Below are 25,081 nucleotides of genomic sequence, written 5' to 3' on the forward strand. Positions count from 1 at the left end.
GGCCTTACCAGTGAGCAGTGGGATGAGGCGGAAAACCCAGTCTGACTCCACCCACTTGCACGCTGTTGCTATGCGTTCAAAAGTTATTAGGAAATGTTCGATGTCATCAGTTTCTGTTAGCTTTTCTAACCTGGGATCCATAGAGAAGCGAGGGTGAGTGGTTACTTGCTGTGCCCCTGCTGTCTGATGTATGGCCTGTGGCAGCCGATCATCTGAACCAGACTCCTCCGTTGGATCAGGGGCTGATGAGGTGTAATCAGGAACAGGTGACGTCCGGGCCTGCACCTCCATCTGCAAAAGTTGAAACTGATGCTGCAGGCCTTTTAGCCTGTGTTCCTGCTGCTTTGCTTCCTCCTGGAGTCTCATTCCTCGGGCTTCCTGTTGTCCCATGAAGGCCTGGAGAATACTAGTGAGATGTTGCAATGTTGGCTCTTCACCCTCAGTACCTGTACTAGCTCCTGAAGCTCCAGCCTCCTCCTCCTCTCCATTGTCCATGTTGGCAGTGCTGTAGTCCTTATGTTCAATGCGTGCTCTTGTAGTCCTTCCTCCTCGTTGCATGGCTCACAAAAAAAAATTTCAAGGGATTGCCGGGGGGGGGGGGGGGGGGGGGGGTAAGAGAAAAAAACTGTCCTTAAACTGCTGATCCCACTTCTGACACCATTATGTGGTGGACCGAGCAGTAAAGGACAAGGACAGCAAAATAGTTTTATCAAAAATTTTCCAATTTATTTTACAAAGGTGTAGATGGGCAAAAATGGGCCCTTAAAAGAGGTCAAAGTAACAAAATTAACTCAAGCTTTTAAATGTAACAGAGGACAACTGAACAAACAAATTTAATCAAACTGAGCTTCCTAATTGGAAACACAAGGGAACATATATAGTGGCTGATCAAACCAACTAGACACACAAGGGGGAACTTAAAATGACTAAGACAAAATACAAACAAACTAAACTAAAGTTCAACCTATAGTAACTTAACATACACAAATGAATGAAAATAAAGAACATCAAAATAGAAACTAAAGTAAAGACACACAGAAAGAGCTCCTTGTCCACTGGGCGATGGTTCAGTCCAATTAGCTGCCTGCTGAATATAAGGCCTCTGCTGACTGGGATGCATTCTTGTGTCAGGCCTGACTTGATTTTTCCAGCAGCAGATGGCAGCAGCAGCAACAATGGTTCCCCTCAGCACTGGTAACTCAAACAAACCACCAAATTATAAAAAATTAAACTGAAGCATGCTAATAAATGTTATCAAAAGTGTGTGTTATGTTTGAAAAAGAAATCCAAAGGTATATGCAAAAATAAAATGAACAGATATGTAGGGTGTGGTGCAGGATGTTACTGCCCTGATGGGGTGGCAGCGTAGGCAGCCACCACAAACAGCTAACTAACATATTCTTTGTACTTCATCAAAAAAGTCAATGTTTATAAAAGAGGATAATTGATTGATTTCAAGCATTGCAGTCACAGCAATAAGGAATTCACAGAGATTTATCAAACTCAATACAGAAGTGATTACATAACTAAAATATACTTTGTACTTCATCAAAGTCGTTATGCTTTCTGTGTGGAGTTTTGCATGTTCTCCCCGTGCATGCGTGGGTTCTCTCCGGGATCTCCGGCTACTTCCCACTATCCAGAAACATGCTCCATAGGTTTTTTGGCAACTCTAAATTGTCCATAGGTGTGAGAGTGAATGGGTGTGTGATTGTCGACATTCTACCCTGCGACAGACTGGCGACCTGTCCAGGGCGTCCCCTGCCTTCGCCCACAAGTGGCAACCCTGTGACCCTGAAAGGGACTAAACGGAATAGAAAATGAATGAAAAATGAATGACTCTTCATTTTCTGGTGGTACAGTGATCCCTTGATTATCGCGGGGGTTACGTTCCAAATAGAACCCGTGATAAGCAAAACCCGTGAAGTAGAAACCTTTATTTTTTTACAATTATTATACAATGAAATACACTATTATACATTGAAAAGAAAGAACAAACCATTTAACAGGCTAAAGCAATTGTTTTTTTAACAAATAAAAGTACTTTAGAAACGTTTTTTCAACAAATAACTTCTGTAGTGTGCTGTCAAATAATAATTTCAATCATTGATAAGAACAGAAGGTTTTAAATTGTGGAGATTAGCCCCGCCCACCGCGACCCGAGTGGATTAAACGGAAGAAAAATTTAAAATGATTCTGAAAAAAATAAAAAAGTACAGTGGGACAGATAGTGACTCCGGTCTTTTCACTGCTCTTCATACTGAGCCGCTGCATCCTGACTCTGCTCTGCAGCGTTTTTTCCTTTTGAAGCCCGCGGTGCAGCTGCAGGTGTGTTTGTTCGGGAGAGTAACATAGTGATAGGCAGTTGTTGTCGCTCTTTTTTCTTCTTTGCTAAAAGATCCTTATACACCGACAAGCCCCCATCGATTATGTTGGAGAACTGTAATGAACGGCTCATCAAAGGGTCCCATTCTTGAGCTACTCGCTGAAGTTCAGTGGCCATTCCCACCTTGGTTGCTAAGCGACCAAGTGTTAGTCCTTCCTCCTCATCTTTAGCCACACTTGTGTCCTCTTCTTCCCCTTCTCTTTCATCGTTGCTTTGTTGCGTTGTCATTTCTGCCAGGTCTGCATCGGTCAGCGGATGTGCGTCTGCATCAATCAGGGCATTTATGTCATCCGGACACATGTCATTAAAGCCGTCTCCTCCAAGCAGTTTTGCAAGATTCACAGCTGCATCTACGGCAGAGTGATGGACCTCGTCAAGCGAGCCTCCGGTTGGGTTTTGCACTGCCTCTGGCCAGAGTTTTTTCCAGCAGGCATTCAAAGTTTCAGTTTTCATCTCCTGAATGGCCCTCTGAATGTTTTGGAGACATGATGCGATGGTGTATCCACGCCAGTAGTCCTTTAGTGAGAAATCTTGATCCGAATCCATAGCGTCAACAAGATGTTGCAGGGTGTTGCGCGTATAGAGAGCCTTGAAAGCACGGATGATGCCTTGGTCCATGGGCTGAATCAGGGATGTAGTGTTTGGCGGCAGAAATTTGATTTGCACACAATCATATGCCAAATCATCAGCATGACCTCCGGCGTTGTCAAGGAGCAGAAGCACTTTAAAGTCTAGTCCCTTTCCTCTCAAATAACACTTGACCTACGGGATAAAACAGTTTTTGAACCAATCCAGATTGAGCGCTTTTGTCATCCAAGCCTTTGCATTGTACATCCAGTAAACGGGCAAATCATCCTTATTTTTGTTTTTCAGTGCTCTGGGATTTTTAGACCTATAAATAAGCCCTGGTTTAATCATGAAACCTGCAGCATTTCCGCACATAACGAGAGTCAAACGATCTTTTTGAGCTTTAAATCCTGGGGCTTTGGCTTCTTCCTGCATGATGAAGGTGCGGGAGGGCATTCTTTTCCAAAATAAGCCAGTCTCATCCATGTTAAAAATTTGTTCAGGTTTATATCCCCCTTCCTCAATGATCGCTTTGAATTTATTGTTCACGAACGCTTCTGCTTCAGCGGCGTTCGCAGAGGCCATCTCTCCGTGCAGAGAAACATTTCTAAGTCCAAAGCGTTTCTTAAAGTTTTCAAACCAGCCCTTGCTGGCATTAAATGTGCAGGGTTCTGCGTGAACAGCACTTGTTGATGGCCCGGCATCCTCCTCCTCTTCCCTGTCACTCTCAGCAAAGTTTTGATACAGCATTCTCGCTTTTGTGCAGATAACGCTTGTATCCAACATAATGTTTTTTTTTCTGCAGTCATTAATCCACAAAGCTAATGCAGACTCCATCCCTAACATGGTCTTGTTGCGGACAGTTGCAACCCTTTTTGCATCCTTATTAAAACTTATAGCTGCTGTCGCCCTTATGTTTTTTTCTTCCTTCTTTATGGAATGAATGGAAGATTCATTAATTCCGTAATGCCGACCTACAGCCGCATAGCTTTTACCTTCCCTAAGCATTTCCAGAAGTTTAACTTTATCTGCGATAGATAGCATCTTCCGCTGCCTTTTGTGTCCTGCTGCAGGTGCTTTTGTCGGTCCACAGCGTTTTGTCGACATTTTGGGTTTTAGAGAAACTCAAAATTGCAAGAGAATTTGCACGTATGTATTGCAAATTTGGCTAGCTGTATCACGTACGTGTTCTGTACATATTAAACTGCAACGTTATTGACGCACAGGAAGAGAAGAAGCGGAGTGACTTTTTAGCCAATCAGAATGCAGAACACAATGCACAATCCAAATCCGTGAAGTAGCGAAACCGTGAAAAGTAAACCGTGATATAGCAAGGGATCACTGTATAACTAAAAAAAAAATAGAACTTGTACGTATATTTAGTCAAGTTTCTTCTGTTTCTTTGTCTGGGCAGGTGTGAAAACCCACGTGTGTTCAAGCTGGGCTTGATCTCGGGGACCTGGTGGGCACTGGCTCTACTCTGCTGGATCAGCGACAGGATATTCTGTGAAATGTGGTCATCTGTAAACTTCCCCTATTTGCACTGCGCCTGGTAAGCTCAAAGTCTGCTGGGAGAAATTGTTCTGACAGAAACATCTGAACAACTCGCTAGTACACATGATTTGTTTAGCTTTTTTTGTATTTGAATTTTGGTACTTTTCTGGAAATGCTGGTTTATTTTTTTATAAGGCATAATTTCTAAAGCATGTGAAATATATGGATTGTTACAAATATGTTACATTTTTTGTTTTAAATATCGGGAGGTTTCAGTTTCTATTCAGGAAAACATTTCAACAATAGCACATCAGTGTAGACGAAAAATGTAACCCCCTCTTGTTTTTATTTTTATTTTTGTTCCCTTGTGGGTTTCTACATTTCAGGCACATCCTCATTCGCCTGGCGTCCTATTTGGGTTGCGTTTGTTTCATATACTTTGACGTTGCCACAGAAGCACCGGAGCGAGGCCCCTTCATTATGTCCTTGCCAAATGAGAAGTGGGCTTTCATCGGCGTGCCGTACGTTTCCTTCCTCTGCGTCCATAAGAAGCCAGTCGTCAAGGTCACCTAAACACGGCCAGGGTTAGACTTTTTCGACCACTTCAACAGCAGCGAGACGCCCCAGCACCTGTTGGAGCCGTGCGTCCTCCACTGCTGCTTTCATGGTTTCAGGACATCTACGATGGTCCACTGTCAGCTAAACATGAAAAGATCCCTGCCCTCATCTGGGCTTGTGTCATATTGATCTGAAATGAAGCACCAAGTGTGTTACATTTATTAACTATATAACAGGGTTGCACTTTAAAATGGTGTCAAAGGTTAAAAACTCCTTTACAGTGTTACTCACCAGCTCTCAGGCTTTACATGAAAAATCATGGAATCTCTATTGAGTATCCCTGTTATGCATTTACTCCTTTATGAAGCACAGTTTTAGCACACTTTTTGATCACCAGAAATCCTCTGTGCAAACTTTATAATATCAGCACCTCATTGATCCAGTTTTGTTTAAATCCCCAAAACTGGTGCACTGGAATCATTTCTTGTATTTGAGGCTGGACTCACTGTTAAGCCAATTATGCAAATCTGTGAATTTATAGATTTATTTTGATGTTCCTCCAAAGCCTTAAGATCACATGCAACTGCCCTTTATGATAGCGTTTTTTTGTTTTTCTTTCTTCTGCTGAAGATGTACTTTCAGGAACTGTGATTATTGAATGTCAGAAAACATGCTTTAATATATTTCAGTGTATATTTTTAACAACATAATACTTTTTGAAGATGGAAATGTTTTCCTTTTTTTTCTAAATGATGTGGTACTTTGTGGTTGATGCCTAAAATGAACATTTAGAAATGTAAGATTTTTTAAAAACATGAAAAATACATTACTTTGAGTAGTACGAAGCCTTTTTTCCTTTATCAGTTCAATTCAATTCAATTCAATTTTATTTGTATAGCCCAAAATCACAACAACAGTCGTCTCGATGGGCTTCGAAGTAAAACATGAAATCAAAAGGATCACGAATAGAAAGAGTTCAATAGAAAAATACTAAAATGAACTAACAAACTGACTAAGCTATACTGGCATCCCTGCCCTTAGACCCCCCTTCGCGGGGGGTCTAAGGGCAGTCTTAGTTATTTTCTTTTTTTCTTTTTTTTTAATAAGTCTTCAGTTTATAAATAAGTATTCAAAAGTCTTCACCAAACAATATAAGGGACTGCCTATGACTGTGCATTCATTTTATAGACTTCATTTTTTTATTAATTGCTTTACATTCAACAAAGCAGGTCTAACACCTGAAAAGGTGCTTATTGATGAAAGTCATAGTTATATGAAGCAGCTGAGGAACTAATGGGTGGTAAGTGCAACAAACACGTTAGAAGGTAGATGATTTAATGTCCAATGCCTTTGCATTATGTGTCATAGCAGGTCAACCTGTTTAGAATATTTTTGTAATCAATACAAATAATTCTTCTCAGAAGTGAATCAATGTGACTTTAAAGGCTTTGCTATAGAAAAAGCTTTATCCCTAACATTGTGTTGACATTGGGTCTGTTGCAGTGTGGCCCTGCAACAGACTGGCGACCTGTCCGGGATGTACCCCACGCCAAACAGTAGCCAGGTTAGGGATGAAGCCGGTTAAGAAAATGGATGGATTGAGAATAAACTTTTTGAAAGACCTAAAAATCCTGGTTTCAATGTCTTAAGCTGTTATGTCCTTCAGACATTTTGTTCTTGTTGCTTAAAATAAAAAGTGCCAGTGAGTAAAAAACAGTTTCTTTCTTAAAACTTATTTTCATTTATAGTTTTACATGCCAAATTAATAACATATATCTAAATTTTACCGATTTAGGCAAACAAACTGGACTGTATCGTATCGCCATAAAGTTAGTTAAACCGTTTGCATATTGATTTGTGGATCATGTATCAAGATGCATATTAAAATAAGTGAGAGGAAAAGATAAACACCCCACTTTATATTTATTTTCGTAGTCAGAGAAATGTGTATATATCAGCCAGAGAAGGAAGAAATGTCCAGAAGAAATCAAATTAATACATACTCAATGAAAAAGTTACTTGATGTTTGAATATTTTCAATCATCCAGGTCATGGTATCAGAGGAAACTGTACTATCAGTGGCTCTAACAGAGTAAGAAGGGGTGGTCTACGTCTTGGCAGGGAACATGCATAAGATCAGTGTATTTCAGAACAATTATCAATTGTTCTGAAATACCTAGACCAACACATAAAAGTCAATAAACACTGAATTTCAGAATTTTTAATGCACTTAAGTCCTCTATGTACCAATTGTTTAAAAAGATAACCTATATCTGCCAGTGCACTTCTGTATTATTTCTAATTCTATCAAAACAACCCACATTTTGTATAGGCCTGGAAGAATCTGCACATCAAAAACTGAAAGCTTTACTCACACCCTTTGAAAGCATTTGCATCAGGCACTTTTCCTGTCAGTGACAGGTTTGGAATGATAACTAGTTGCTTACATGAATGGCTGCTATTATTAAGCATTCAGCTGCCACAAAACTGTTGGATATTAAATAAAAGAGACATATGGATACCTATGATATTCCCTCAAAGACACCCATCTGTTTATGTTTATCACTCCCCATAGTTCATCCGACAAATTCATTGCGATATCAGGAAGTAATGAGTCGGGCAGCTGTGGTTTCTGTGGGAATGCATGGATAAATAGTGAGCTGGTCAAACCTGCATCTGTGTGTCTTAAGAATAGAATGGATAAATTTGATGACAGCATGACACAATGGGTAGAAGGTAAAAGCAAAACAATTAACCTTCATCTCTTTTACGGTACTCTCTGGCATTGTGGCATAAAATCTCATTGATTTTTTTGTTTAATTCCAATTGTATTGTAGCCACTATGGAATACATATACAAAAGACTGCGTAAACATACACACCTAACATCCAAAGCTATGAGGTTCCATTTGTGCCAAAAATATCAAAATGTGTTTTTGCGTCCACTGTTATGTCTTTGGTCCATTGTCTATGTCTACTGATCGTGTTTTTGCGTCCACTGTCTATGCTTTGGGCTCATTGTTGTCATGACCGGATCACGTGACAAACCCAGATGCTGTAACCCGGAAGGAGGAGGCAAGTAAGTGAAAGGGAAAGTAACTGGTTTTATTTTGTAGGAGCCAGCGGATCTTGAGGCGTGGAGCGTCGTGGGGCTAGATGGAGCAGATCGTCAGCAGGATGGAGGATATGTAAGAAGAAGGCAGCTCTGGATCTTAGCTTTGACGTGGCAGGAGTTCTTTGGGGGTGGCGTGGCTGGATTTCTTGGGAGGCGTAGAGGAGTTCAGCTTCAGCTCGGGTGGTAGAAAGACTCGGGTGTCACTCGTGGAAGGCAAGACCTGAAGCACAGCAAAACAAGATGAGCGAGGAACAAGGCAAGGGGGCCAGACGTAGCTCAAAGCGGAGTTAAGCACCATCAGTGTTAACGAACTGGCGAAGAATGCTTGAGGTGAGTCTCCTTATGAAGCAGGTGAGGGGATGAGATGAGTGGACACAGCTGTGAGTCTGGAGCAGAGCTGGGAGGGGGAGGAGTCTGCCAGGCCAGCATGACAGTACCCCCCCCTCAACGACCGCCTCCAGGCGGTCCAGGACGCCGATCCGGGTGGTCACGGTAAAAGTCAGTGATGAGGGAAGAGTCGAGGATGAGGGAACGGGAGACCCACGAGCGTTCCTCAGGCCCGTACCCCTCCCAGTCCACCAGAAACTGGAAGCCACGGCCACGGCGGCGAACGTCCAAAACCTTGGAGACCGTGAAAGCCGGAGCGCCGTCGATGATACGGGTGGGCGGAGGGGAGACGGAAGGCGGGCACAAAGGGCTGTCCAAAAAAGGTTTAATTTGCGAGATATGGAAAGATGGGTGTACCTTTAGAGCCGCCGGCAACTTGAGGCGAACACAGGTGGGGTTGATGATCCTTTCAATGATGTAGGGGCCGATAAATCGGGGAGCCAGTTTCCGAGACGTGGACGGGATGGGAATGTTATTGGAGGATAACCACACCCTCTGCCCGACTTGATACTTGGGACCCTCCACCCTGTGCCTGTTGGCAAAACGACAGTTAGCCTCTTTAGTGCGAAGGAGGGCTTCACGAGTCTGGGCCCAGACGCGCTGGCAGCGCTGCATATGATGCTGGACCGAGGGGACAGCAAGGTCGAGCTCCTGGGAGGGGAACAGAGGAGGAGAGTAGCCTAGAGATGCTTTGAAAGGGGAGATGCCAGTAGCAGAGGAGGGGTGAGTGTTATGAGCGTATTCGATCCAGATGAGGTACTCGGCCCAGTCAGATTTGTTCTGAGCGGCGAGACAACGGAGGCCGGCTTCAAGCTCTTGATTGGCACGCTCGGCCTGACCGTTGGACTGCGGGTGATAACCTGAGGATAGGCTCACACTGGCACCCAGCGCAGAACAAAACGCTCTCCATACCTGTGATATGAATTGGGGACCCCGATCAGAGACGATGTCGGAGGGGATGCCGTGGTGGTGGAAGACTTGGTTCACCAGAATCTTGGCCGTTTCAGTGGCGGAGGGGAGCTGAGGAAGGGGAATGAAATGCACGGCTTTCGAAAACCTGTCAACGACAGTCAGGATTACCGTATGGCCTTGCGAAGGCGGTAGCCCAGTGACAAAATCCACCGCTAGATGAGACCAGGGACGGTGAGGAGTGGGCAAGGGATGGAGAAAACCAGCTGGGGGCGTGTTGGAGGATTTAGAGCGAGCGCAGACGGTGCAAGCTGCGAAAAACTCACGTACATCCTTATCCATGTGGGGCCAGAAAAATCTTTTTCGGAGCATGGACAAAGTCCTATGAACCCCTCCATGGCAGGCAATCAGGGAGCTGTGACCCCAGGCAATCACGTCAGACCTGAGGGACGTAGGGACATAGAGAGTGCCATCAGGACAGGATGTAGGACAGGCTTCCTCACCTTGGGCCTCTTTGACACGGGTTTCGATATCCCACGTGAGGTTGCCCACGATGCAGGTAGCTGGGATGATGGGGGAGGGAGGAGAAACGTCATCCGAGCTGTATTTCCTGGAGAGGGCATCAGGCTTAGTATTACGGCTTCCGGGTCTGTAAGTGATGGTGAACTGAAAACGGTCAAAAAAGAGACACCACCGGGCTTGACGTGAATTGAGTCTTTTTGCAGTGCGCAGGTAGGCAAGATTTTTATGGTCTGTCCAGACTATAAACGGGTGAGTAGCCCCCTCCAGCCAATGACGCCACTCCTCCAGAGCCAGCTTGATGGCAAGTAATTCGCGGTTGCCCATGTCATAGTTATGTTCAGCCGGGGATAGTTTGCGGGAGAAGAAAGCGCAGGGCTTCAATTTGCCTGAGGACCCTTCCTTCTGGGAGAGAACCGCTCCCACACCCGTGTCGGAGGCGTCAACTTCAACTATGAACTGTTTGGAGGTGTCAGGTTAGATCTGGATTGGGGCTGAGACGAAAAGAGACTTCAACTGATCAAAAGCTTTCTGGGCTTCAGGATTCCAGACGTACGGTCGTGAAATGGAGGTGAGCTTAGTGAGAGGGGCGGCAATACAACTAAAGTTGCGGATGAACTGGCGGTAAAAGTTGGCGAAACCTAGAAATTGTTGTAGTTTCTTGCGTGAATTAGGAGGTTCCCACTGGGAGACAGCCTCGAGTTTGGCAGGATCAGGGCTGATGCTGCCTGCTGAAAGAACGTACCCCAAGAATTGAATGGACGCGGTGTGGAATTGGCACTTCTCTGCCTTAACAAATAACTGGTTTTCGAGTAGTCTAGACAAAACTAAACGGACATGGTTTTCGTGCTGAACCGGGTCATGCGAGAAGATCAGAATGTCATCGAGATAGACGAATACGAAACGGTTCAGGAAGTCACGGAGGACGTCATTAACTAACCTCTGAAAGACAGCGGGAGCGTTAGTTAGGCCGAATGGCATTACAAGGTACTCATAATGGCCAAGAGGTGTAGTAAAGGCCGTTTTCCATTCGTCGCCCTCCTTTATGCGTACGAGGTGGTAGGCGTTGCGCAGGTCCAATTTTGAGAAGATTTGAGCCCCCTGGACCGAGTCGAACACAGAACTGATGAGGGGGAGAGAATACTTATCCTTGATAGTTATTTGATTAAGCTCTCGATAATCGATACAGGGACGAAGAGATTTATCTTTCTTTTCGACAAAGAAAAACCAGGCTCCAACGGGCGACGAGGAAGGACGAATGTGACCGGAAGAGAGAGCTTCATGGATATAAGTTTCCATGGCAGCCTTTTCGGGCCCCGAGAGGTTGTATAAATGTCCCTTGGGGAGAGTGGCGCCTGGGAGTAAGTTGATGGCGCAATCATATGGCCTATGTTGGGGCAGCGAACTTGCTTTACTTTTACTGAAGACCGCCTTAAGTTCGTGATAACAATGTGGAACGGAAGTAAGATCAATGTCATCGGGGATGTGATCGCTAGATGGGGATACGGAGGGAATAGCGGATTGTAGGCAGTTAGCCATGCAGAACGCGCTCCAATTGATAATGCGTTGTTTAGCCCAGTCAAACTGGGGGTTGTGGGTTTTTAGCCAAGAGTAACCCAAAACCACCGGACAATAAGGGGATATAGTGACAAAAAACCGAACGTACTCGTGATGGTTACCTGAAGTGATGAGTAATAAGGGCTTGGTGCGATGAGTAATGGATGAGAGATATTGACCCCCCCAATCCGGCAGCGTTAATGGGGGTGTCTAGAGGTTCTATAGGGAGAGAGAGTTGTTGAACTAAGGATTGATCGATGAGGCTCTGTTCGGCACCAGAGTCAATGAGAGCATGAGTGTCAGAGATCTTAGACTTGAAGCAAAGCTTGACAGGAACATAACAGAAGTCTTTTGGCAAAGAAACAACTGACTTACCCACCCGCGGCCTGTCTTTTAGCGGGGGGGGGGGGGGGGGGGGGGTCGGGAGTTTAAACGGAGAGGGCATTGTGAGACTTGGTGGCCCTGATTCCCACAGTAGAAACAAAGTCCCTCCTCTCGGCGTTTCAGCCGCTCCTCAGCAGACAGGCATGAATGTCCTATTTGCATTGGTTCTTCAGGGGTTTTGCGAGGAACAAACTGTGGAGGAAATTCAGGCGTGGAAGGCGGAGGAGAGTCAGCCGGAATGGTTTTACGCACCGTGTGGGGGCGTTCATGCTGGCGCTCCTTGATGCGTATGTCAGAACGTAAGGCAGCTGCGACAAGATCCTCAAAAGAAAAGGCTTCGGGTTGGGTGCACAAATGATCTTTTATAGCTTAATTTAGAGATTGATAGAAGACACCTCGTAACGCGGGGTCAGTCCAGCCAGCTTCGACAGCCAAGATGCGAAAGTCTATGACGTGGTCGCTGACGGACCGGTTGTGCTGTTTTAGATTTAACAGGCGTCTGGTGGCCTCCTCCTGTTTGCGAGGTTGGTCAAAAACAAGTCTGAACTCACAAATGAAGCGTTCAAACGGGAGGTGTGTGATAGGGTTAGCCGCTAGGAAGGCTTGGGCCCATTGCAGCGCTTTATTCCGTAAGGAGTTAACGACCAGGGTTATCTTGCTCTGATCCGTGTGGTAATATCGGGGAGCCTGTTGAAATAACAGCTGGCATTGAAGTAAAAAACCGCCACAATTTTCTACTTCACCATGAAAAGGCTCCGGCTGGAGACGATAGTTTTCCGGGTTCGAGGCGGAAGCGGAAGTGACCATGTTGCCGGAAAGTGGTGAGGGAGCAGGAACTGTGGGACCAGAGAATTGACCCGTTAATTCTAATAGTGTCTGTGTCATACCATCAAGACGTCGGAAAAGGTCTTGCTGAGCAGAGGCCATCTGAGAAAGGGCATCGGCTTGGCGTCCCAGCATTATACCCTGTTGGTTGACGGCAAGGTGAAGTCCTTCCGGGTCAGCTGGGTCGGTGTTTGGGCCAGTTCGTTCTGTCATGACCGGATCACGTGACAAACCCAGATGCTGTAACCCGGAAGGAGGAGGCAAGTAAGTGAAAGGGAAAGTAACTGGTTTTATTTTGTAGGAGCCAGCGGATCTTGAGGCGTGGAGCGTCGTGGGGCTAGATGGAGCAGATCGTCAGCAGGATGGAGGATATGTAAGAAGAAGGCAGCTCTGGATCTTAGCTTTGACGTGGCAGGAGTTCTTTGGGGGTGGCGTGGCTGGATTTCTTGGGAGGCGTAGAGGAGTTCAGCTTCAGCTCGGGTGGTAGAAAGACTCGGGTGTCACTCGTGGAAGGCAAGACCTGAAGCACAGCAAAACAAGATGAGCGAGGAACAAGGCAAGGGGGCCAGACGTAGCTCAAAGCGGAGTTAAGCACCATCAGTGTTAACGAACTGGCGAAGAATGCTTGAGGTGAGTCTCCTTATGAAGCAGGTGAGGGGATGAGATGAGTGGACACAGCTGTGAGTCTGGAGCAGAGCTGGGAGGGGGAGGAGTCTGCCAGGCCACCATGACAATTGTCTGTCTATTGAACGAGTTCATTTTACATTGGTTCATGTCTATGTACTACTAAGCAATATCTTCTGCATGCCCATGATTCTTTGATTATTACTTTGTATTTACTTTGTGATGTATATGCTTGCTCCATGCTTAAACTTTGCATTTGTCTTTATCATTGTCCTTATCCCATGTCGTCTAACTATGGCGTCGGGAAAGTCCTTAGCAGTTGCTAGCGTCGTTTGCTACGTCGTTTCACGTGTCGTCAGGAAAATCCTTAGCAACCGTTGCTAGTAGTGTCTTTTGATACGTCGTCTCACCATGTCGTGTCCTTAGATCTTGTTGTATTTCAAATTTTGCAAAAGTTGGCAGAGAAGTCCTTTGTACGGCCGGTAAATTGTTTCCTGTATTATCACGGAACGAAACACGTTTTTTAAAAAAAACTTTATTGATAATCCTGCAAACGCGCACTGCCAGAAAGGGGGGGGGTGCATGCGTACAACGGTTTCGCGTTCCCGTTTAAAGTTATTTCGTTTTTAAAGTTATTTAGAGTATGGCTTCAATCTTGTGATGAAACTATTATTTAAAGGTCTTTTGAAAGTAACTGATCTTTATTCAACATGTTGTTACAAATCTGATGGATAAACGAGGAGCAGAGGCGCCCAAAAGAGGCTTATAGTGGTCCAGAGAGCGCCACCTCATGCTCAAATAAATACATAACAGATTGAAAAGAAAAGATCCAAATCCACTCAAAGATTTTGGGCCGTCTGCTCCTCGTTTATCCACCCGATCTGTGACAGCATGTTTGATAAAGAACAGCTATTTTTTAAAAGACTTAAATAGTAGTTTCATCTCCAGATTTAATTGAAGCTAGACTCTAAATAACTAAAAAATTGGCAAGAGAGTCGCTTCGGGAACGTGAAAGCGTTGTACGAAATGCGCCCCCCCCACCCTTCGGGCAATGCACGTTTGAGGGTATATCAATAAAGTTCATCTTAAAATAGTATTTGTCATGGTTAACCCTAGCGCCGGCTTTAATAAACATTTCTTTTTTCATTCCGTGGTAGTACAGGGAACAATTTACCGGCCGTACAAAGGATTTTTCTGACGACTTTGGCAAAATTTGAAAAACGACAAGATCTATGATCTAACGACAAGACACGGGGAAACGTCATAGCTAACGACAGTAGCAAACGTCGTAGCTAACGACAGTAGCAACGGTTGCTAAGGAAATGACAGGGCGTATAACAAAGACAAATGCAAAGTTTTACACATAACGCATGAACCAATGTTCAATGAACTCGGCCAGTAGACATAGACAAAGACAGTGGACACAAAAACAGATTTTTGGCACAAACGGAACCTCATACGCTTGCTGCTGGGGGCACGCGCGAGTCCCGCGCCAAAGGCGTCGGGGTTCCAGCGGTCGCGCAGATGTCTTCTGTTCAGATGCTGAATCATGGAAGATGTGCTGTTGTGGTTTGCCAGCTCTATTTTGCAGCAGAGACACTGCACCTTGTTCTCTTCTTTATTAAGTGTGTAATGATCCCACACTTTAGACAATTTCTGCCGTTTATTTATAGATCTATTCTCCGCCATCGCGCCAACTAAATTCAAAAGGTCCGTGTGAATAAACGGTCCGTGTGACACAATCAATCCCTGCGCCGCGCGTATAGTGCGCGTCATAGGAATTTAACGAGGCTTCGAGGCAGAGTTTTTGCCTCGAGGAATTTTTGTAATCGAGTAACTCGAGTAACTCGAGGAATCTTTTCAGCCCTAATTATTACTTTATTTTAGCTAACACATTTATCTTAGTTTACAGTAGTCCTCTTAAACATCTCTTAAACAAGTTTACACTTTTCATCTTTCAGAATGCAGCCGTGTGATTGGAGGAAAATATTAATATGCAATGAGGACATTTAAAGAAAAAAGGAGCAGTTTTTATTTTACATTATTACTATTTTAAAGTAGAAATCTAATGTATATAAATGCTTTTTTATTAATTTGTTTGGCATATTTACTGTGTTAGAGTTCTCAAGATTGTTTTGAGTGGTAAACGTTTTTAATTTATTAATGTGAACCAGATGGAGTTAATGGAGTGCTAGTCATGTTTTATGTTTTATATATTATTAATTAAGTAATTTATTCATTTTGAAGTGCCTATTTGCAAGTAAAGAAGGCGGGGTTATGATTAAAATACGTACGGACAATCCAGCAACGTGCCTCTTCAACATGGATTTCCATCAGTTTTTTTTGCTTGGTCGCAAATAAATACGTGCAAATTATAATCAGCCTAATTTTTTTTTTTTTTGTTTATTTAAAATTATATAAATCTTTTCTAATTTACTTTGTCAATAAAAGGACAAAAGGGGTAGATGATGGATGCATGTCCAAGTTTTATTATTCATGTTCTACAAGTTGTTAAGATATTGATTATTTGATGCTTTTGTGCTATGTGTTAAAAATCAATGTAATATTGTAATTATTCATAAATATTTGAATAATACTAATATTTCCTACAAAGGATAATTGACACTAATCAAATTTAAAAACAGTCGTCCTGTAAGCACTGAGTGTGTACTGACTGTAGCCCATTGTCTTCTATCACTGTATGATGGAACCTTCTCTACTATTCTTACAGGGGGTGGGTCATGGTCTCTACGCTGGATTCCAAAAAAGAGACAAAAAAAAACCCCTGACATCAACCCCCACTCTTAGTCAGACATGTTTATTTTTTTATTTACAATAATAAATAATATACTATGTACATTTATTTTGTTTTACTTTTTTATACTTAATTTCTTATAATATTTATTAGTAGTTGTTGTTTGTTGATGTTATGTCCTCTTTTAGCCTCTTTTATGTTAAAATAGACGTAAATGATCTAGATGCTGATATTCTAATATATAGACAGATTTATGAATGAATTATTCACAACAGAAGTTCAACACTATTGTGGTAGGAGTTTGACTGTTTTACTGTTTAGTTTTACTGTAATCTGTCGTGCCTCACCCACTGTCCATCCCATAAAAAGAACAATTTTACATCATTAACCTTTTATTATTTTTATTCATATGGCACATTAATTACAGAACAAAAGACTCCGGTAAGAGCAGAGGGGGGGGGGGGGGGGGGACTCTGTGATTACGTGCACGAAAACTGGTGCAACAACGGAACGATCGTCGATCAGCTGTGCACCCCCGACGTGGAGCTCATGTCTGTTAGATGTCGGCCTTTTTTTCTTCAGAGAGAGCTGACTGTTGTTATCATCACGGCTGTGTACATACCGCCGGACGCCAACGTAAACACAGTGCTCTCTCTCCTGCTGAGCGCCATAAACAAACAGCAGCGGGTTCACCCCGACGGCGTTCACATTGTGGCAGGAGACTTTAATAAGGCCAACTTAAAGACTGTTCTCCCGAAGTTCTACCAGCATGTGAAGTGTTCTACAAGGGGGGAGAACACTCTGGATCATGTTTACACTAACATCAAGCATGCATTCAGAGCCTCCCCCTCCCCCACCTCGGGCAGTCAGACCACCTTTCCCTCCTGCTCTTCCCGGCCTACACCCCCCTCATACACCGATCCAGGCCCACCACAAAGACCATCACAACCTGGCCTAAGGATGCCCTCCCCATGCTGCAGGACTGCTTCCAACAGACAAACTGGGACTTATTCCACCATCAGGAGCTGGACACACACACAGGAACAGTGTTGGACTACATTCAGTTCTGCATTGGAAATGTGACTGTGGACAAAACCATCAGGGTTTTTCCAAACCAGAAACCCTGGATGACCAGCCAAGTCCGCTCCTTCCTCAGAGCTCGTGACGCTGCCTTCAGGTCAGGGGACAGAGCACTATACAGTGCTGCCCGAGCTGACCTGCAAAGAGCATTAAAGCAGCCAAGGCAGACCACAGGATGCGCATGGAGGCCCACATTTCCAGCAACAACCCGCGAGAAGTTTGGCGAGGCATCCAGGACATCACCAACTTCAGGGGCTGTGATGTGTCCACAGCAGCTCCAGATGCTACAAAGGCAGAGGAGCTTAACTGCTTCTTTGCTCACCATGAAACAGTCCAACACCACCCCACCACACCGGTCCCAGCACACCCCCACTCACTGTACAGGAGCACGATGTCAGACGGGTGCTCCAAGCAGTGAACCCCAAGAAGGCTGCTGGCCCCGACGGAGTTCCGGGCAAAGTGCTCAGGGCGTGCGCCCATCAGCTCGCCCCCACCTTCACAAAGATCTTCAACTTCTCCCTGGCCCAGGCAGCAATACCATCCTGTCTGAAATCAGCAACCATAATCCCTGTGCCAAAAACATCTCCTACCACCAGCCTCAATGACTATCGCCCAGTGGCCCTCACACCAGTCATAATGAAGTGCTTTGAAAGGCTGATGCTCCAGCACATCCGAGACCACCTCCCCACTGACTTGGACACCCACCAGTTCGCATACCGCAAGAACAGATCCACAGAGGACGCCGTAGCCATGGCTCTCCACTCCGCACTGAACCACCTGGAGCAGCAGCAGAGCTACGTCCGGATGCTATTTGTGGCTTACAGTTCTGCTTTTAACACAATAATCCCGGACAGACTCTGCAATAAACTGCTCACTCTCTGCCTCCCACCCCTCACATGCAATTGCATTAACAACTTCCTCACAAACCGAACACAAACTGTGAGACTTGGCTCCCACCACTCCTCCACCCGCACACTGAACATTGGGGCCCCACAGGGTTGTGTGCTAAGCCCCCTGCTGTACTGCCTCTACACTTATGACTGCAGTACAGCCCACAACAACAACTGCATCATCAAGTTTGCCGACGACACCACGGTGGTCGGACTCATTCCCAGGGGGGAGGAGTCTGCCTACAGAGAGGAGGTCCTGAAGTTGACAACCTGGTCCTCAGAGAACAACCTCACCCTGAACACCAACAAAACCAGGGAGATCATATTTGACTTCAGGAAACATGGCGCGGACCCAGCCCCCCTCCTTATTAATGGGGAGCATGTGGAGAGGGTCCACACCTTCAAGTTCCTCGGCATCATCATCTCTGCAGACCTTTCCTGGACAGCCAACACCCCCGCCATCATCAAGAAGGCTCAGCAGCGTCTGCACTTCCTGAGGGTCCTCAGGAAGAACAAAATTAACACCAACCTGCTGCTGACCTTCTACCAGTCATCCATCCAGAGCCTGCTCACATACTGCATAACTGTTTGGTTCGGCAGCTGCACGGCCGCGGATAAAAAGAGACTGCAGAGAGTTGTAGAGACAGCTCAGAAAATCATTGGGTGCCCTCTCCCCACCCTGACGGACATCTACTCCGTGCGCTGGCTGCCTCACTAGGGCTCAGAACATCATTAAGGACAGTTCACACCCCGGCTCAGACCTGTTCAACCTGATGTCCTCTGGGAGGCGCTACAGAGGCATCAGAAGCAAAACGAACAGACTAAAAAACAGCTTCTTTCCAAAGGCAATAACAAGCCTCAATTCCCAAATGCACAGATAAGAAAAAAAATAAAAAATAAATAAACATTCCTGTTTACTCTGTCCACAGTCTGTCCACAGTGTCAACTATCTACCTGTTTGCCACCTCTGCACTTTGACATGTCTACGCACAGTTTTTTCATACGCAATTTTTATACAATTATCTCGGCACTCTTCAATACAGTTTACAGCTTATATTGCACACTTGTATATACTGTTTGTTTGCTTATTTAATTTTATTATATTACGATGTTTTATTTACTAATTTTCCCTTCCTTACTGTTCTTGCACTGATGGTGATGCTTAAATCTCATTGTACTATGCACAATGACAATAAAGCCATTCTATTCTATTCTATTCTATTCTATTCTATTCTATTCTATTCTATTCTATTCTATTCTATTCTATTCTATTCTATTCTATTCTATTCTATTCTAATAAATACCAAGTTAAAAATCATACCCCCCATTTTTCTATTTTTATCAATGAGTTCAAACAAAACATGAACACAATAAGAAACTCTAACAATAAGAAAGCATTTAAAACATTCAATCTGTGCGTCAGTTTCAATGTTTTTGTGAAAAATTTAATAATAATCCCCTGGGGCCTGTTTCAGAAAGGAGGTTCAACCAACTCTGAGGTTGAACTTGAACTCTGAGTTGGTCAATCGGGAGATTAACAACTCTGAGTTTTCTGTTTCAGAGAAGCTGATCCGAGTTAGGTCAATCAACTCTGAGTGGACTGATTCGGAGGTGAGCGTGCGCACCGCGTCTATAAGAAGCCATTATCAATGGAGCGCAGATATCACGAGTCACCATGGCAACCGTGAAAAAAAGAGGTCTGCGTATTTTTCGCCAGCTGAACTTGACGTGCTGCTGCAGAGTAACAGTGAATATGAGCACATATTCCGGAAAAAAGCAACACCGCTGCATCTGCAAAACAGAGACAGTTAGCGTGGGAAAACATAGCTGCTCAAGTTAATGCCTAAGTTTGCATTTAAATCATTGTTAAAAAATATTGGCTGTAATAACTTTTTAAATAGTGTAAGGAGTGAAATAAAAATGGCTATATTTAGGTGTACTTTTGAAGTGTTATTCCTGGTGTAATTGCATGAAATGCTGCATAGTGCACAGAACCAATCAAGGGGGGAAAATGCATTTAACGTCGGTAATGTTTAGAGGACTTTTTTGTTAACCTTCCCCTCTTGCAAACGTTGGTCAGTTTAATATTAATACATGCAATTGTGTTTTTAAAAGTGAACTTTTGTCTACTGTTGAACCTTTCGCTGCGCGAAGACTTCTCCTTTCTTTTATCTCGTCTTTCCAACCGACCGTGGTCAGAAGCGCAGGGGAGATTTCCTTCAGGGCCGAAGGGAATTCTCCTTCGGGGTTCACTTCCCGTTCGAAACCCTCAACCTCCAGACCGGATTAAGAATGACTCCAAAACAGTTATTCTGGGAATGACACCTTCTCTTTATTTAACTGAGTGCTCCGTCCTCCGAACACACAATATATACCACGCACACACCTCCGCTCCGTCCCCCCCCCCCCCCCCCCAAATCTGCACCTGCACTCGCCCCTCCCCTTCTCTCTCGTGGCTCGCACCCCGCTCAGCACACACACACTGCAACACTACCCTTGTATTGATCAAGTGGTATAGGTGTATGTGGGATTAAGAAAGTAAGCAGCGCTGGAAAATTGTGTTTCCAAAAAGTAATTGTTACATTAATCTAATTCAATGTCCCTGATTTCATTTTCATGTAGATGCAATCCTGCAGGAATTAAAAGAACATGGCAGCAGCTAAAAATGAAGTATAAAAACAATTCAATTAGGTCAAATTTGAGCATGTCATGGATGTATTCTTTTTTGAAAATATTTGACATATGAAACATCTACATAGCAATACATATCTAATGTTGTTTTCATTGTATATATGTAATTGACTGCAACGAAAAACTCACAAAAACGTATGGGGAAATGACAAAAAATTGAGTCTTCTCAATATCCTCGTACGAGGTAAATATAATTTTCTACGAATTAATGCAGCCTCCTCGTCTATTGGGTCCTCCAAAAAAGGACAAGTCATTCTTGTCACTTAGACCGTCTTGGTGTGACGGACATTTGGGCATTGAAGGTTAAAGCGAAACATACCGCTTCGTCTTTAAAAAGGGGAGGAGACCGGCAGAAACTTTGAGTTTGGAGAATAAAACCTGCTCCCGACCAGGTTAGGTTCACAGCATAAGTAACCATGGACACTGACTCCGAGTATAAGTTACCTCTCTTTCAGAAACGGGTCGGACTTACTCTGCTTTCTCTGGTTTAACAAACCTCCCATTCTGAAACGGAAAAACCCAGGGTTTCCCTGATTTCAGGGTTAATGCACTCAGAGTTTACACTTAACCTCCTTTCTGAAACAGGCCCCTGGTTTGTTCCTTTCTTGTTGCTGTTTGGAATTGTTGTTTTGAATTGTGACAGTCAATAAAGTTTGTATAAAAAACAACTGCAACTGCAATCTGTCATGCGACATGATACGTTACCTTTGAGAAACATTTGATGTTTTGTTTCTTTAAGTATCTGCAAAACAAAACGTTTGCATTAATAATGGCAAAATTAATTTCTGTAAAAAATAAAAATAAACACCTGTTTATTTATTTATGTAACCTTCCCGATAAACGTGGGACCAATCACAAAACCAGTTTGGAGCCAAACGTCTTTTTTTATTTTATTTTATTTTCTAAACCAAAACGGGTTGGATGTTATTCTATTTTTATTTAGTTAGTCAGGATTATTACATTATTTTTGTATGAATTGTGCGTTGCTCGGTCCCCTTCTCTTCTGTAAATCTATTCTTTCTTTGTTAGATCAGTTCATTAAACGTGTCTTTTTCACTCGTTTCTCTCAACGCCAGGGGACTAAGGCAAATATGCAAGCGCAAAGCTCTATTTTTATTTCTTAAACAATTTAAAACAAATTTCTGTTTTTTGCAAGAGAGTCATTCCACATCTACTGATGCAAATTTTTGGAAATCACAATGGGGCAACGATATTTGGTTATCTCATGGTTCTGAACGTTCATCTGGTGTCACCACACTTAAGAACAACTTTCTGGTTACATATTAGACTCTGAATGTGACACTCTTGGCCACTACATCTGTATGGCAGTTAAAAATGATATTTACAATTTTATCATTGTTAATATATATGGTTACAACAATAAAAGTGACAACGACAAACTACTGGACTCCTTAGAAGAAAAAATAAGCTTATGGTTATCCAGATACCCAGACTCCATACTTTTTGTTGGGGGGGACTTTAATATTGCTATCAATAATACACTTGATAGATGGCCTCCAAGACGGGAAACTTCATATAGCACCAATCTCAAAAGATTTATGAATAAGTTCGATATTGTGGATGTTTGGAGAGAGAAATTTCCCAATGACAAACTTTCACCTGGAGTAATAAAACCGGTTCCAAACAATCTCGCATTGATTTCTGGCTTGTTTCAAGCTGTATAAATACAGATAACATCACTGTGAATATTTTGCCAACCCGTCTGACGGATCATAGAGCTATTTATATTAATATCCAAATTATTACTCCTGACAGTACTACTCGGAAATTCAATTACTGGAAGCTAAATAATTCTTTACTGAGGCATGAAGCAGTCAAAATTAAAATTACAAAATTGATTAATTTTTATTGGAATAAGGCCAATAAAGAAAAATCTTTTTGCACCAATTGGGAACTTTTTAAATTTGAAACTTGTAAATTCTTAAGAAAATATGGAAGTCAAAATGCCAAATTAAGAAAAGCTGAAGAGGAAGAAGTGGTAAGCAAAATTATGTCTTATTATCAAAAAAGACCAGAAGAGGTTGAGGAGGAGGATAAATTAACTTTAATTGACCTTCAAAACAAATTAGACCAAATATATCAACACAAAGCTGAAGGTGCCTTTGTTAGATCCAGGAAAAAATGGCTGGAGGAGGGAGAGCAAAACTCTGCCTACTTCTTTAGACTGGAAAAAAACAGATCAACAAACAACTTTATTAACCGCTTAAGTATCAATGGCACTATTTCCAACAATCCGATACATCTTTCAAAATTTTGTGCTAATTTCTATTCTAATCTATACAGCTCAAGATACAATGAGGACATTTCCTCCTTATTTTTTAACAATATTCAAAACCTCCGAACTATTGACGAGGAGGACAGGAGTCAGTGCGACAGCCCTCTAACTCTGGAGGAAGTACTTAATTCCATCTTCGCGCTGAAGTCCAACAAATCTCCCGGCACAGATGGTTTATCTGCAGAATTTTACCAGGCATTCTCTAATAATTTAGCTCCGTTCCTACAACAAACTTTTTTAGAAAGTATAGAAAAAAATGCTCTCCCTTCAACACTTTCTCAAGGTCTAATAACTCTCATTCCAAAACCAAATAAAGACATACTCTTAATTGAAAACTGGACACCCATTTGCTTGCTTAATTGTGATTATAAAATTATGGCTTTAATATTTGCTAATAGAATCAAAAAAGTTTTAGAGTTAATCATCGATGAAACGCAGTCAGGTTTCATGAAAAATAGGCATATCTCTAATAATATCAGATTGGTGCTAGATCTACTTGATTACTCTGATTTGGTGCCTGATGACAGCTTTATTCTTTTCCTAGACTTTTATAAAGCATTCGACACAATCGAACACCAATTTATTTTCAACTCATTAAAATTATTCGGCTTTGGAGATTTTTTCTGTAATGCTGTTAGAACTTTATATTCGAATGGTAACAGCTCTATAAAAATGAGACATGGCTCCACCCCTAGATTTGACCTAAAACGAGGCATTCGCCAAGGTTGCCCAATCTCACCATATCTGTTTCTTCTCTGCACTCAAATCCTAACAAACCACATTTGTTCTAGTAATGTGCAGGGCATTACCATAGCTGGCAAAGAGCTTATCATTAGCCAATTGGCTGATGACACTACACTCTTTTTAAAAAACTCAAGCCAGATTCCTCTAATCTAAGATGTAATTAATATTTTTTCTCAAACTTCTGGTTTAACATTAAACGTAAACAAATGTGAATTACTAGCTATTAAAGACTGCTCAGTTGATGTTATCTGCACGATCCCTGTTAAACAAGAAATTAAGTACTTGGGTTTTATTAATAAAAATCAAAAACAAAGATGTTCATCTAACTTTACTCCAATCATACAGAAAACCAAAAAGAAGCTTAATCAATGGCTACAAAGGGACTTATCCTTAAGAGGTAGAGTACTGCTAACCAAAGCAGAAGGAATCTCCCGTCTAACTTATGTTGCCATCTGCTTACACCTTGACAAAAACATTTGTAAAGAAATTGATCGCACACTTCTTAATTTTATCTGGAAAAATCGAACACATTACATAAGAAAATCTGTCTTTATGAATGACTATGAATCAGGTGGACTTAACTTTCTAGACTTTAACTCTCTCAATAATACTTTTAAAATTAATTGGGCCAAAATTTTTTTGAAGAACCCCACCTCTATCTGGAACATCATACCATTTCAGATTTTCTCCCATTTTGGCTTTAAATTTATTTTAAATTGTCACTATAATGTTGAGAAACTCCCCACAAAACTCTCATCCTTCCATAAGCAGGTTCTCTTAGCATGGAACCTTATTTACTTATTTACAAACATAATTTTTCTCCACACAAGTACATCATCTGGAACAACAGAGATATTTTATACAAAAATACATCACTCTATTTAGAGACCTGGATCCAGAATGGGATCCTACTGGTGGCTCAACTATTTAATAAGGAGGGGCAGCTGTTAAACTATAACGAATTCCTATCACAGTATAATTTACCTATTACTTTACAAGAGTTTTCAATGGTGCAGAAGGCTATCCCCTCAGGAATAGTAATGTTATTTAAGAACACTGATAATTTGATACCTAATCAAAATACAATATCCAACGCGAATGAGTCACCGGTAGGAAAAATATGCTTCTCTTATGGGCGTACTACTAATATAAAAATACGCAGATTATTTCAAAATATTTATACCTTTCCCCCGTATATTTTAAATTATTGGAATCAATTTGTTCCAGATATCAACTGGAAAGCAGTCTGGACGATCCCTCATAAGTATTTAATAATAAATAAGGTAAAAGAAGTATCCTTT

This window comes from Oryzias latipes (assembly GCF_053564925.1).
Source record: "Oryzias latipes strain Hd-rR chromosome 1 unlocalized genomic scaffold, Olatipes_Hd-rR_3.1 chr1_Y".
Taxonomy (NCBI): Eukaryota; Metazoa; Chordata; class Actinopteri; order Beloniformes; family Adrianichthyidae; genus Oryzias; species Oryzias latipes.